Source organism: Cydia pomonella, chromosome 3, assembly GCF_033807575.1.
Source record: "Cydia pomonella isolate Wapato2018A chromosome 3, ilCydPomo1, whole genome shotgun sequence".
NCBI classification, from domain to species: domain Eukaryota; kingdom Metazoa; phylum Arthropoda; class Insecta; order Lepidoptera; family Tortricidae; genus Cydia; species Cydia pomonella.
Genome location: NC_084705.1, coordinates 27401798 through 27413823, shown reverse-complemented (window position 1 = coordinate 27413823; position 12026 = coordinate 27401798). Strand labels below are relative to the sequence as shown.

General features: G+C 35.4%; 1 protein-coding gene and 2 long non-coding RNA genes across 4 annotated transcripts in view; 2 read left to right on the top strand and 1 right to left on the bottom strand.

Moving 5' to 3' along the window:
* Positions 1-12026, top strand: part of LOC133516448 (pikachurin) — a 230271-nt gene that overhangs the window by 66859 nt on the left and 151386 nt on the right. The window lies entirely within an intron of this gene.
* On the top strand, positions 3173-4297 carry LOC133516445 (uncharacterized). Its single transcript, XR_009799227.1, has 2 exons — positions 3173-3488; positions 4056-4297. It is a non-coding gene; the product is annotated as an uncharacterized LOC133516445 (long non-coding RNA).
* On the bottom strand, positions 4166-5918 carry LOC133516446 (uncharacterized). Its single transcript, XR_009799228.1, has 2 exons — positions 5407-5918; positions 4166-5310 (listed from the first exon to the last, which is right to left on the bottom strand). It is a non-coding gene; the product is annotated as an uncharacterized LOC133516446 (long non-coding RNA).

The following is a 12026-nucleotide window of genomic DNA, read 5'->3' as shown; positions in this document are numbered from 1 at the left end:
TGAATCATACGAAAAATAACCTAAAGACTAAGTAAATAGAATTCTATTTAGTCTTGAAGCAATTTACTGATAGCTACACGGACTAAAGCAATACCCATTGGGAAACCAACCTAAATCCTTAGGACGTAGATCACTATTTAGTTTAGCCGCAATTGCGAATAAACTCTTCTTTACACGGAGTAAGGCTTGGTTCTTTTATAATAAAATCCAATTTAGTATTAGCCTAGCTAGTTGCGGTGACATATGGGATAAGCAAAAATGGACTGTATGTCACCTATGTTACTTAATGTTTTAGTTTGCTTTACTGTGTATGATACATATTCATTTATGTATTTTTATGCATTTTATCGTGAACAGTCTACGAGTAGTATCATATACGTGGACATCTTAAATTATGGCCAAGAGAAGTGTTTCGTTATTTTAAACCTACTGATAAAAAATCAGCTCTGAAAATATACAGGTAGACTTAAAAATAGACAGACAGATAGAGGAACAACGGTTACAGTGACAGAGTCCCGTGGGCATGCTTTGATAGACCCTTGTAAACCCTAAAATAAAATTCGATGTTTGCTGGAAGGGAAAGTTTGGAATAGTGAATTCTCCTAAACATTGACTAAAACATTGCTAGTGCGATCTCGCGTTGCTGTAGACCCTAATTTTGGAAGCTTTTGTGTTAATTTTTTTTTGTTAAATCTAGTTATTATACACCAATAAAAAAAATGATAATGGGCAAATGGGATTAGTTACATATAAAATAAATGAGCTTGTAAATTAGCATCCGTAAACGTTATCCGTTGCTAATGTTTTTATTTAGTACTACTCTCAATCCTTTTCAACATAGTACATGCATGCAGATATTGTAGATACGAGTAGCATTTCTTAGCAAGACTTTAAAGAGATCAACAGCGTTTAAACATCCCGTTTAGTTACATGCTGAGTATTACAAATCAATTTACCTCATAGTCGAATATTCAATCTGCCTATAACTCTCTGTAGTAAAGCTATCGTTAGCAACTACATCACGGGAAGAATTGTCTTCACTCAACTAAGTTGGCTCAACAGGAAGTTCTCGCATGTTCGAATAATACGAGGTTCGATATGTCGATTGTGTGAATCGAACAACCTCGCCGGGTCGGGCGAGTTGGCAACTTGACAAGCCGCTACCAAGGGTTTAATTGCTGGAATGATTCTCTCAACGCTGCAAACTTGGATTTTGTTCTCATGTTGATTGACAACCATCAACGCACCATTTAACTAGTAGACACAATACAAAAGCATATTGACTTTCAGATATGTATAACATGAGTATTATTGTGCATTTATCTAGCAATTCTAGCTGAATTTTATAATACTTAATTCCTCATTTTCGATAATTTCGAAAAGTGAATAAACTCCCAGGAGCTTTTGATTCTTACAGAGGTAACTTTTCTGTCTACTTGCTTGTCTTACTTCCTCTTTCAAATCTTTCGACTATTCGTAGTAGCAGTTTAGAGTGAGCCAAGTTCCTTTGGCTCGGTTGATTCGGGCGCTACTCAAATTTGCCTTCGGCATAACTTTGATCGAACCTATAACCGACTTCGTGTGTGCAGGCAATTCTGTTACACACATGGGTACCAACGGAGTATGCGTTTAACCTGCTGTTAAATTTGGAACGTACAATCATACATCGCCTAATTATATTTACTTCGCACTAACAATACTTCGCACGAGCGTATTTCGCACTCCAGGAGTAAACCCTATATATAGGTATCTGTATCTTTCACTTTTCTATGTTATTTAAAAACCTTTTACGTTTTGAACACATGTAAAAACAAAATTTTATCGGGTCTATAGCAAATCCTGACTAGCGTTACCGGCGTTAGTGTCGAAACGTCGGAAATAAAGGCAACTAAATAGATTCGCGATAGACCGGATAAAATTGTTTTAACACTTATGCTTTGTTGAACAAAGTTCTCCTAACCGAAATAAGTATCCTTTCGTTTTAAAGATAAAGGTGTTTTTGTTTATTTAAGGTATTTTGGAAAAACAATAGCAAACAACAATTCGATCGTTAAGAGTGACGGTGCATAAATGTACAAGACTACAAGTATTTACCCACTAGCGCAGTACAAGATTAAACTTAGCAAAACATGAAGATGAATCTCAAGATCGTAGCAAGAAGAAACCATGCTATCCCTATAATTTGCAGACGCGACACTTTAAAATCAAAGCGAAGACATCCACTCCAGACCGCAGCCAGCCAAAGACTGAGCCTTTTTGCCAACGACACACACACACATACACACACATTCGTATATCAAAGGAGCCACTTACGCCCCTGCCAATCCAGAAAATCCTGTTAAAATCCAGACTAATGTCCTGCACTGCAAAGTAGGCGTTAATAGTAAGGAAATAAAGTTTTTATTTCTTTGAAGAAAGGATTGGCTGCATTTGTCAGTCGAGTGTACTTCAGACGAGTTCGAGTTGTCTCGTTACTTGGCTGTTTTTTAGCTCGTAATCGTCTTTGACTAAGTATCTATGCTGGATTCCGGTTATTACATGTGACACCTTTATTTGTTGTTTGCCTACACTGTTTAAGAAAAACCTAGTTTTTAAACTTTTCCTGCTTGAAAAAGACACACATATACATACACACAAACGCACACATTTTGATGACTATACACACTAATTAAGTACCCGTGACTCCGCCCGATTGGGATTCAGTCTGTCTCATTTACCCTCTCTCTCAATGGCCCATCATCCCTAACGAAATCGATTCAGTGGTTAAGTGAAAAGTTGTTATAATAATTACTGTCTGCAGTATAGCAATGACTGCTTCGGTGCAATAATACGCAAAATAACTACCTCCCTGATGAGTCGCGTGCGTGACAGTTCCAACAGCCTCTTGCGCCTAGTGTTAGAGTTGCCTGCTTGCGCCTTCTGGAAACACTGGGACGATGTATTATAGGTTTAACTAACATAGGATTAAAGCAATGTACACTAACACTGTGGACATGGTCTGAAATTAATTGAATTAAATTGACTAACTTCCATTGCGTTGATTAGTCATCAGTTGTCCTTCCATTATATGTATACAACACGATCGATTGTCATCCGACCTGACTTATAAATGATTGCGAAATAACGGGCCAATTGAACATACTTGGTACATAATATATATAAAGTCTGTCAAGCAAAGTCTGTCAGTAGCAATGTAAAGCAAACTGAAGTATGGCAACACTCACAGAGCAGTATTGCGCTAAGAAAAGCAGCAATGTACATCGAACCGAAACATTTTTTTTCCGCTGAGCGCGCTCTTCGTACGTCAACTAAAACTGCCGCTCGCGGTTTATTGAAGCATTTGGAAATTGTTATTATTATGAGAGGGACAATTTAAACTGGAGTAAAAACGATGTCAATCAATATGATAAACGAGATCAAAAAATACCTATTTGCAAACGGACTATGCTGGAGAAAATAATGTTTGAATCAAGTCATTGCTTCCGCAGGTAGCTGGATTTTAATATATTATCAGATTTCTCGGTTGGAATTCAATATTAAAGATATATCACGATAAAATGCAATACAAATGCTCCTTTATGCAACCTTCAAAAGCTAATTAGACATATTTAGGTAGGTACAATCGAAAAATATATCAATAGATTGAATTAAAATAAAGGTTTGTATGCTTAGTAAAAGGTGGACGCAAAAGGCGAGCGCTCGCATTCTTAACCTTTGGTATGCTTAGCAGCAGATCTGCTACATATATATTCAACTTAAACATGAAGATGTCATAGCTAAATAAATGTAAAGGTTAAGGCATTTGCACTTGAGTACTTTTTACCAAACGATCTGTTAGTAGGTACCTATACTACTGAATTTAACTAGAATAAAACAATCCATTGTTTTATATAGGTAAATATTAAAACCTAGGTAAGTAACCCCTGAGCCATCACTGGCAGCGGTAGCCCTGGTAGGGCATCACTGTAACTATTCTTGTCACAATTGCAGGGCTTATTAAATATCAAATATCTGGACTATTTACATCATTTTGATATGGTTTTATTCTGTTTTAGCTAACTTAGAAGACAAATAGGGAGCAAAGAGAACATGAGCACCACGGTAGAAAGCTGTTTTTAACATCAGTTCAGAAACTGAAGAAGCCCAAAGAAAATAATTATGCCACTTGTTAATTGTAAATTAGTGTATTTCTCTTGAACAATGTCACATTCACATACCAGTGTAATTTTGAAATGGTTTTACAATATATTTATATAAATATACAGATTAAAAATAAATAAAACACAACTGCAGATATTTTGGTGTTCATTTAATTTCAAGGCAATTAAGATACGGGTCACTTTAGCTTACTTACACTTAATTCAGGCCATTCATTGAAATAATATCATTAAGTTACCAATGTTACTGGTCCACTCCAAGCATCAGAATACTTTGTACCTAGTCACTTATTGCATCTTAAGCATAAAACAGATCTGTTTGAAAATTTGTAATTTCAAGTTTAAAGTTTCCATTCCAAGTTTCAAAATGTATTCTTATAGTAGTAGTTACACATAAAACTTAGTCTAAAGCAATTTGCCTAATTTATAGTACAGAGATATTCCAATATCTCTGAGACCACTCTTACATGCTAGCTTGGTAAGGTTTTGCTCACACTACTGTTTTTATACAGGTATATGTATTGGCTAGATCATATTTTATATGTAGATATTTAAAAAAGTCATTTAGATATCAGGAGAATGCTGTTAAGAAATTTTATTAACTTTCACATTAGTCTATTCAAGACTTGTCAGGAACTGACACAATTTCAGGTACTCAAAATATTAATCAAAGATACCTTGACAATGGAAACTTAACAACTTCCACTCATGTGAGTAATATGGAGTTATATTGTTTCTGGATAAAAGAAGGTATGATTTAAATGTTAAAATATTTTTCTAAAATTATGCACACTGAATAAATTATTTTAATTTATTGAACAAACAGGTAAAGCAACTTAAAACTTCTTTTAAATAGGTACATACCAACTTCAGAAAGTATAAACTAGGATTTTCCATAGGTATACATGTGCAATAGCTGAGTGCATGAAACAAATCAGCCTAAATAATATATTTTCGTGATGATTAACAAACGGACAACTTTTACAATAATAATCTAAACTATTGTCCCAATTTTTTTAGTTTTTTTAATTAACAAGTTTATTTTTCGTCTTGTTTGCGTTGTACATGTACACGTATGTACGTAAACCGCCGTAGGTAAGTTTTGTATGAAGAGAAACTTTTACGAACGCCTTATATTGGGCGAGTTTTAATCCTGCAACAAACATATGGAAGTATTAGGTTGATGTTGCGAAAGAAAGTAGGTATAATCAAGGTTCTTAAACGTCTTAAGATTGTTTAAAAAAGTTACCTTTGAAAATATTTGAGGACTTCGTCTGTTGATATTGGGAACAATCGAATCAGTTGCGGTTTCGAGGTCACAATTCGTGGTCTTATTGGATATATTTAGGCATACGTTTTATCTTTATTTAAGCCTTTTAACCCTGAAACAGAAAAAACTGCACATTATCTTAAAAATTCTCCGGGATCTTGAAGTAATTATCATAACCTCAAAATTTTCTAATGGTTAAGATCAACGAGCATGATTTTACTTACATTGTAGGCATCTTGACTTTGCTTATGGTCATGCACAATATTATTTAATATATTGATATTTATTTTAATGCTGGGAGCAGAAATTTCTCTTGAATTAGCACCGATTCGGAATGTAAACAAACAAGATGGACGATCCACATTCTACAGATAAAACACAGATTACACGCGATTTTGGAATTATTCGAACACAGTGTTGCTAGCCCGCGATTTTTCAAATTTGCCGCGTTTTTCTACTGACAAGATTTGCTTGACCAACTATATATATATATACAGTGTGGAAAGATAAGTCGGGCCCTGGAGCGAAACTAGCCTAAATCCTTAAGCTGGCTCATTTTACTTAAAGAAGACATTCCTTTATTTTTAAAAAGAAACTAAACTGCATTCAAAGATTTTCTAAAACTCGCTTGCCTCGCCCGGGACTCGAACCAACTAAAATTTAAAATAAACAAACACTCCCTATTTTATTATACTAATCGATAGTATTATTATTCAGGATAAAATGAATAATAATGAATGAATGATAAATGTTGTGTACATATGTAGGTATATATTGCTATTATTTCTATGTGTGTAAGTGTATAAATATAATATTTTTATTTTGTTTTGAATAACTTGATTTTTGTTTCATATTCCCTCTCGTTGTGTACAATCTGCACTAACTACAAGTTTCTGTTTGACCCAATGGTTGACTGGTAGAGAATGCCTTAAGGCATTAAGTTCGCCATTTGTACAATTTTAAATCATGCAATAAAGTTAAAATAAATAAATAAAACTCAGCTTGCAAATCTAGAACTGTGCGCATAAATAACTCGATATTTGATTGTACTACAAATTCTACGAGCATTTGTGTAATATGCACACTCTGAAACTCTCGATAATCGATTGAAGCCATTTCGAACTCATTCATATTATATACGACGGCCTGTGAGATATTTCTACTGTTACTAAAATAAGATCAAACTAAATTTAGCTCGTGTCATTCACAAAGACGCGTACCTTGAATCCTATTGTCATGTTATTAAAGGTTACATTTGAGAAATCTATGCATCATCGTGGATGACACATACTATAATAGTTTTACTTACCTGGAAACTTTTTTCACAGGCTAAGATATACATATAACGTCGACCCTAAGAGACTGCTCTCGTTGGTATCGCCCTAGGGAACGTGCAAATGTAGGGGGCAGCATAGCTGGGAGCCTTCTGTTTATTGGCGGGAAGTGTAAATGTCAAGTTTAAGCTTCAAATGTAGCCCACAAGATGGCAGAACCTACAATGCAGAAAACGTATGGTACAGGACAGCACTTACTTTGGCGTTAAGTGTTAATGTACAGTTTATGTTTCCGATTCAGGCCATAAGATCACGGTATAAGGAAGGTGTATTTTTGGACCAGTAGTCCAACTTCGAACATTTTGTAATTCTCGTTCGAAATTCAAAATCTCGGCCATAGGGCTGTACCAAGGCATTTCTTTTATTTTTTAATTCCTTGATTATTTTCATCTCGGTACAAACATAGAATACAGCGCTACCTGCCGAGTCTAAAACAAAAAATAATTCATAAAATATGTCTTTAGTAATAAAAATAAAAATATCGTATCTAATATTTGCCCGTCGGCGACGGTCCGCCCCTTAGCAAACATTCTTAAACATGCTTAAATCTGTCGCGTCGTCACTTATTTTTTCCCGATTTCCGCACATTTTTTTTTGTTCGAAGTTGGACTACACGTTATAAATCGGTGTACACTGATAAGATGGTATAAGAATCTCCAACGCGCACGGCCCCTATCGCGTTGTGTAGATCTCAATCATTATGTGTGGTCAAGTTGGTAGTCAAGTGCGCGCAGAGATTTAAAAGTTTAGTCAGTCGTACCCTTATCTTTTCCCATTCCTTTAAGTTGAAGTGTAACAGAAGCCAGCCCTCGAATTTAGTTCTCAAAGTACCGTAAACTCAGGAATTTTATTATCAGAGAGAAATTCCTGAAGTAGTAAATCCCCAGTTTTACAGTTCCCAGTCACGTAACGATGGGTTATTTCAACACTTTCCTGATTGCATTTTCCAATCCGCTGATAGTAGCACTATATCTGGGTGCATCGGCCAAATATTGGGTAATGTTTTTACATCTGAGTTATTGGGTTTATTTAGAAATCGAATTATATATCCTACGTCGTATGTGTGTGCAAAAGACAAAAATTAAGCAGATCAGAGGGCCTAGCCAAGATGCCAATCTTTTGCGCCGTAGCGAATATTAGCGTGGGTATATAGGTAGGTAATTGTTTCGTTCTCGAGAATGTTCCCCATTTTGTATGGAGAATGTTCTCGCGCGAGAACATTCCCCATAGTAAACGGAGAACGTTCTTGAGTACGGCACAACTATAAGCGTGGGCGTGATGGCGCTATCAGACGTCATAAGATTGTGGTGACAATGCAATATAATAATAGTTCGATCAATTCGTCAGTATTACCAACAGACGAAAAGCCTAAATATAAACTGTAATCATTTAATCAAATAATAGAGTTTCATTGGGCTTAAGTTCCCTGGATTCGTCTTACAGATAGTTGACGACTACGCTAAGTTAGCAAAACTTTTTTTTTTACCAAAACTTTTTTTGATACGTATAATAATTAGAGAAGCAAACTTTATGAAGGGATTGGATAATCATTAACATAATTTGATTTTGATTTACATTAATCAAGTTGAGATTTTAATCGTTCAAATGCAGACTCTAGTTTTACAAGCGCTTGCCATGCTACATATTTATACCGCCTGCATAAGTTAGTATCATTAACTCGGTCTAGTGCTACTTACAAAATCAAGTGCGTGCTAAGCTAGGCCCTAACTGGCCATGCATAATTTAGTGCCGGTTTACCATAATCATAGTCGAACGCCAATTTGTACAATGGGTGAATTTTATATCAATTACGTAGGGGCTACCAGGCCAATATCGCTGTTTTACGTCGCTATAGCATGCTATATCGTTTAAGCATCCTTAAACGTTGTATAAACAATATATTAGCTTGGTAATTGTTCTTTAATTATGTCTACTGATATATCAAAAAACATATCGTATCACAAGTAAATAATTTTATCTACACACATATCATTAACCCACTATGATGCCTTCAAAATCCGTAAATAATGGCCAACATTACGATAAACTGTTTTGTTACAACAAATTTGTTATCTGTGATAATGGTGTAATTGCTTCATAACTACATCAAAATCGATTTGGTTAACACATACGAATTTGGAACAGCTCTGAAAAAAAGCAATTCGATTTTACCTCTATTCTAATATCAGTCAAGATGCCTTTTTGTTCGAAATGAAATGTCAATTGCATACAATTTTGACAAATCTCGCATGTTAGTTTGTATCGAATGATACGGAAATAGGCCCCCGACTCTAGCTTGTCTCTGAATTAAAAATAAACTACGGATATTTCATTTACCGCCATTTGACGTACAGTTACTTTTTAATTAGTTTAAAGTATAAAATGAATTTGTTTTGTTGTTTTTTAAAATAAGTATAGCAAAAGTTTCGTGTAAAATGAGCGATAAAAATATTTCGGTGACGCCACCACTCGCGAGTTCCGCCAAGAGAGCAACGATGCCCCAACGTTGGCTGTAATTTGGGTTAGTGAATATATCATAGAAAGTCTATAATATGTGTGTAGATGAAATAGTGTATGTAACTGTACATAATTAGGCATTAAAAGACTCGTGTGATCCTTTTAAAAAACTCACTTCGTTCGTTTCTTAAACCCACACTCGTGTATTTTAATGCCATTTATTATGTACCAGTTACATAAACTACTATTTCAGTGAACCCTTCTCTCGAGTTAAAATTCGTATAAACTCCAAATATGCCATGCTTACACACGAAGCCGTAACCAACAGTGAATAATTCTGTACGTTTTAATTCGGTCTGCCGATTTTCCAATTATATAAATAGTTTTTGTGAAATCGATACTATTCAACTTCGTGCGTTGCCCCGGCGCGCGGGTGTCTGCGCGGGCAATGAGGGGCAGACGCCGCGCCGCTTGACCATCGGACGGGAAACCTGTGTCACTCGACGCGACGCACGCGCAATTATTCTCTATGAATTGACCGTACTATTTTAACTTTTGAGACTTTTGAGTGATAGGACACTGTTCATTTAAGTTTATCGTGAGTGAGGGAGTATTAAGAGCGAACGGACGCAATAATATGCTTGCTAGTTCAAATTCAAGTTGTAAATGTGAAGAACGAGGACCGAGGGATCGAGGGAGTTGGATCGCGCGAGGTCATTCAGATAGGGGAGGGCCGTAAACGTCGCGTTGCAATCGATACTACCTATACCATAATACCTTAAGAAACACTTTGTTGCAAAACCCTCTGGAAACGACATTTTGATTCAGAAATTGTTTTTTTTTTTTTATTGACGTTGTTTTATTTATCATAAAGACGATCCTTATTGGGAGATTCTTTTTTTTATATTGTTGTCTGTTGACGATTCTTATTGGGAGAGATTTATATGACATTGTAATGACTGTTCCCATTATAGATTAATTTACTTTTAATTCATTGTTTTTATTTTTATTGTTCTTGTATTTCGTAAGTTTTGACATTGTAAATTTATATTTTGGATTTGTTAGTATTTACCTACTTACTAATAATCTAATTGTATTGACAATCCGTATTGGAGCTATAATTTCATTTCATTAGTATTGTTTTTATTTTATTTTTGACGATCATGATAGAAATTCTCATTATTTTTGACATCAATGCAAACTTATTATGTAATTATCTTTCATTAAATAAATCATGTAATCTAATCTAATATTAAAAATAGAGGAAGGTAGAAAATATCACTGTCTCGGGCTCGGGCGAGACTTAACTCGCGACTCCAGGATACCAGAGGGGCGAAAATACTTCTCCAACTAGAGAACAATTCAAATTATTTTATTAAATATGTATATAGATTGGCCACCACATCTATAGCAGGTGATTGTTGCAGCGTCGGGTAAAATCAGGTGTTGCGGGGAGGTTTATTGCAACGTCTGCGATGACTGAAGAGTCCAATACCAGAGCGGCATCTTCTGCCACAGCAATCACAAACATGACGAGAGTCCAAGGGAGGAGGTCTAGCAGCGCGGAGTCTTTTCTGCCTAAGGTTCTCTAACCAGTCCTTGTCATGCTTGTCTACACCCGCTTTGAGATCTCGAAGCTACTCTGGCCTCATTTCAGCCTGAGATTCCCAATTGTAAGGTTGAATATCGAAGCAGATCAAGTCCCTCTTGCAGCAGTCCTTGAATCTAAGCTTAGGGCGTCCAACCGGCCTCCTAGCGTATGCGATTTGGCCCAACAAGACTTGACGTGGGAGTCTGGAAGGGTCCGTTCTATGTACATGGCCATAGAATATTTAATATTTATATATAAAATATTTAGATATTAATATTAAATATTTAGATATTGCATTTTAAGTAGTAACTATGTACTATATATAAATGCGCCTATAGCTTTTGAAAGATTGCATATTCTCGAAAAGTTATCTGAACGATTATCGCTCTAGTTTCGTATATTCTGAAGTGAGTACAACGTTGTTAGTATCAATTAAAATGACATTCATTCCGTGGATGTTCATTAAGGAATGGTTCCCAATGGTGTCGTTAACAAAGCTGTCGTCCTAAGTTGGTATGTTTTAGATTGTATAATACAACACAAATACCCTTGATTGCACACCTGAATACAAATACAATGCAACACAAAGACGGCTGGCCAGTATTTCGCTAAACGTATAAGCATTGCCATTCAACGTGGTAATGCGGCCAGCCCAGCTTTCTGGGCACACTTCCCGTCGGTAGCGAGCTTGAGGACATTTTCTATTTAAGTATAAGACTCTTTATATCAATGAAAGTAGATACATAAATGCAGGTGGGTATGCAATATTCATACAGTTATTTAGTGATGTATTTGCGAGCGATAATATACCAAAACATCTTACGATATATTTTACGTACCATTTGTCAGTCCACACGCGAAGCTATAGGTATTTATATTTTGATATCTTACGATATCTTATAGTAAGGCATCTTAAGATACCTTGCGATATATATCTCGGTATGTTACGATATGTTTTGGTATATTTCGTCTCTCTCAGAATGTAGGTGCTAGACAGACAGCGTTATATATTTTTGTATCGTTGGCGTGTCTAGTGCTTCGGTTTAAAGAAATTTATTTTTCTCATAAGAATATTTACAATTCACTTACATGAGAAATTAACACTTATTTAACTATGATATGGTGAGCGTATGCATGCTTATGTTTAGATTTACAAAAATCGCCTTAAATTATCTACACTATATTATTTTACAGTACTAGAAAATTATCCATTTATA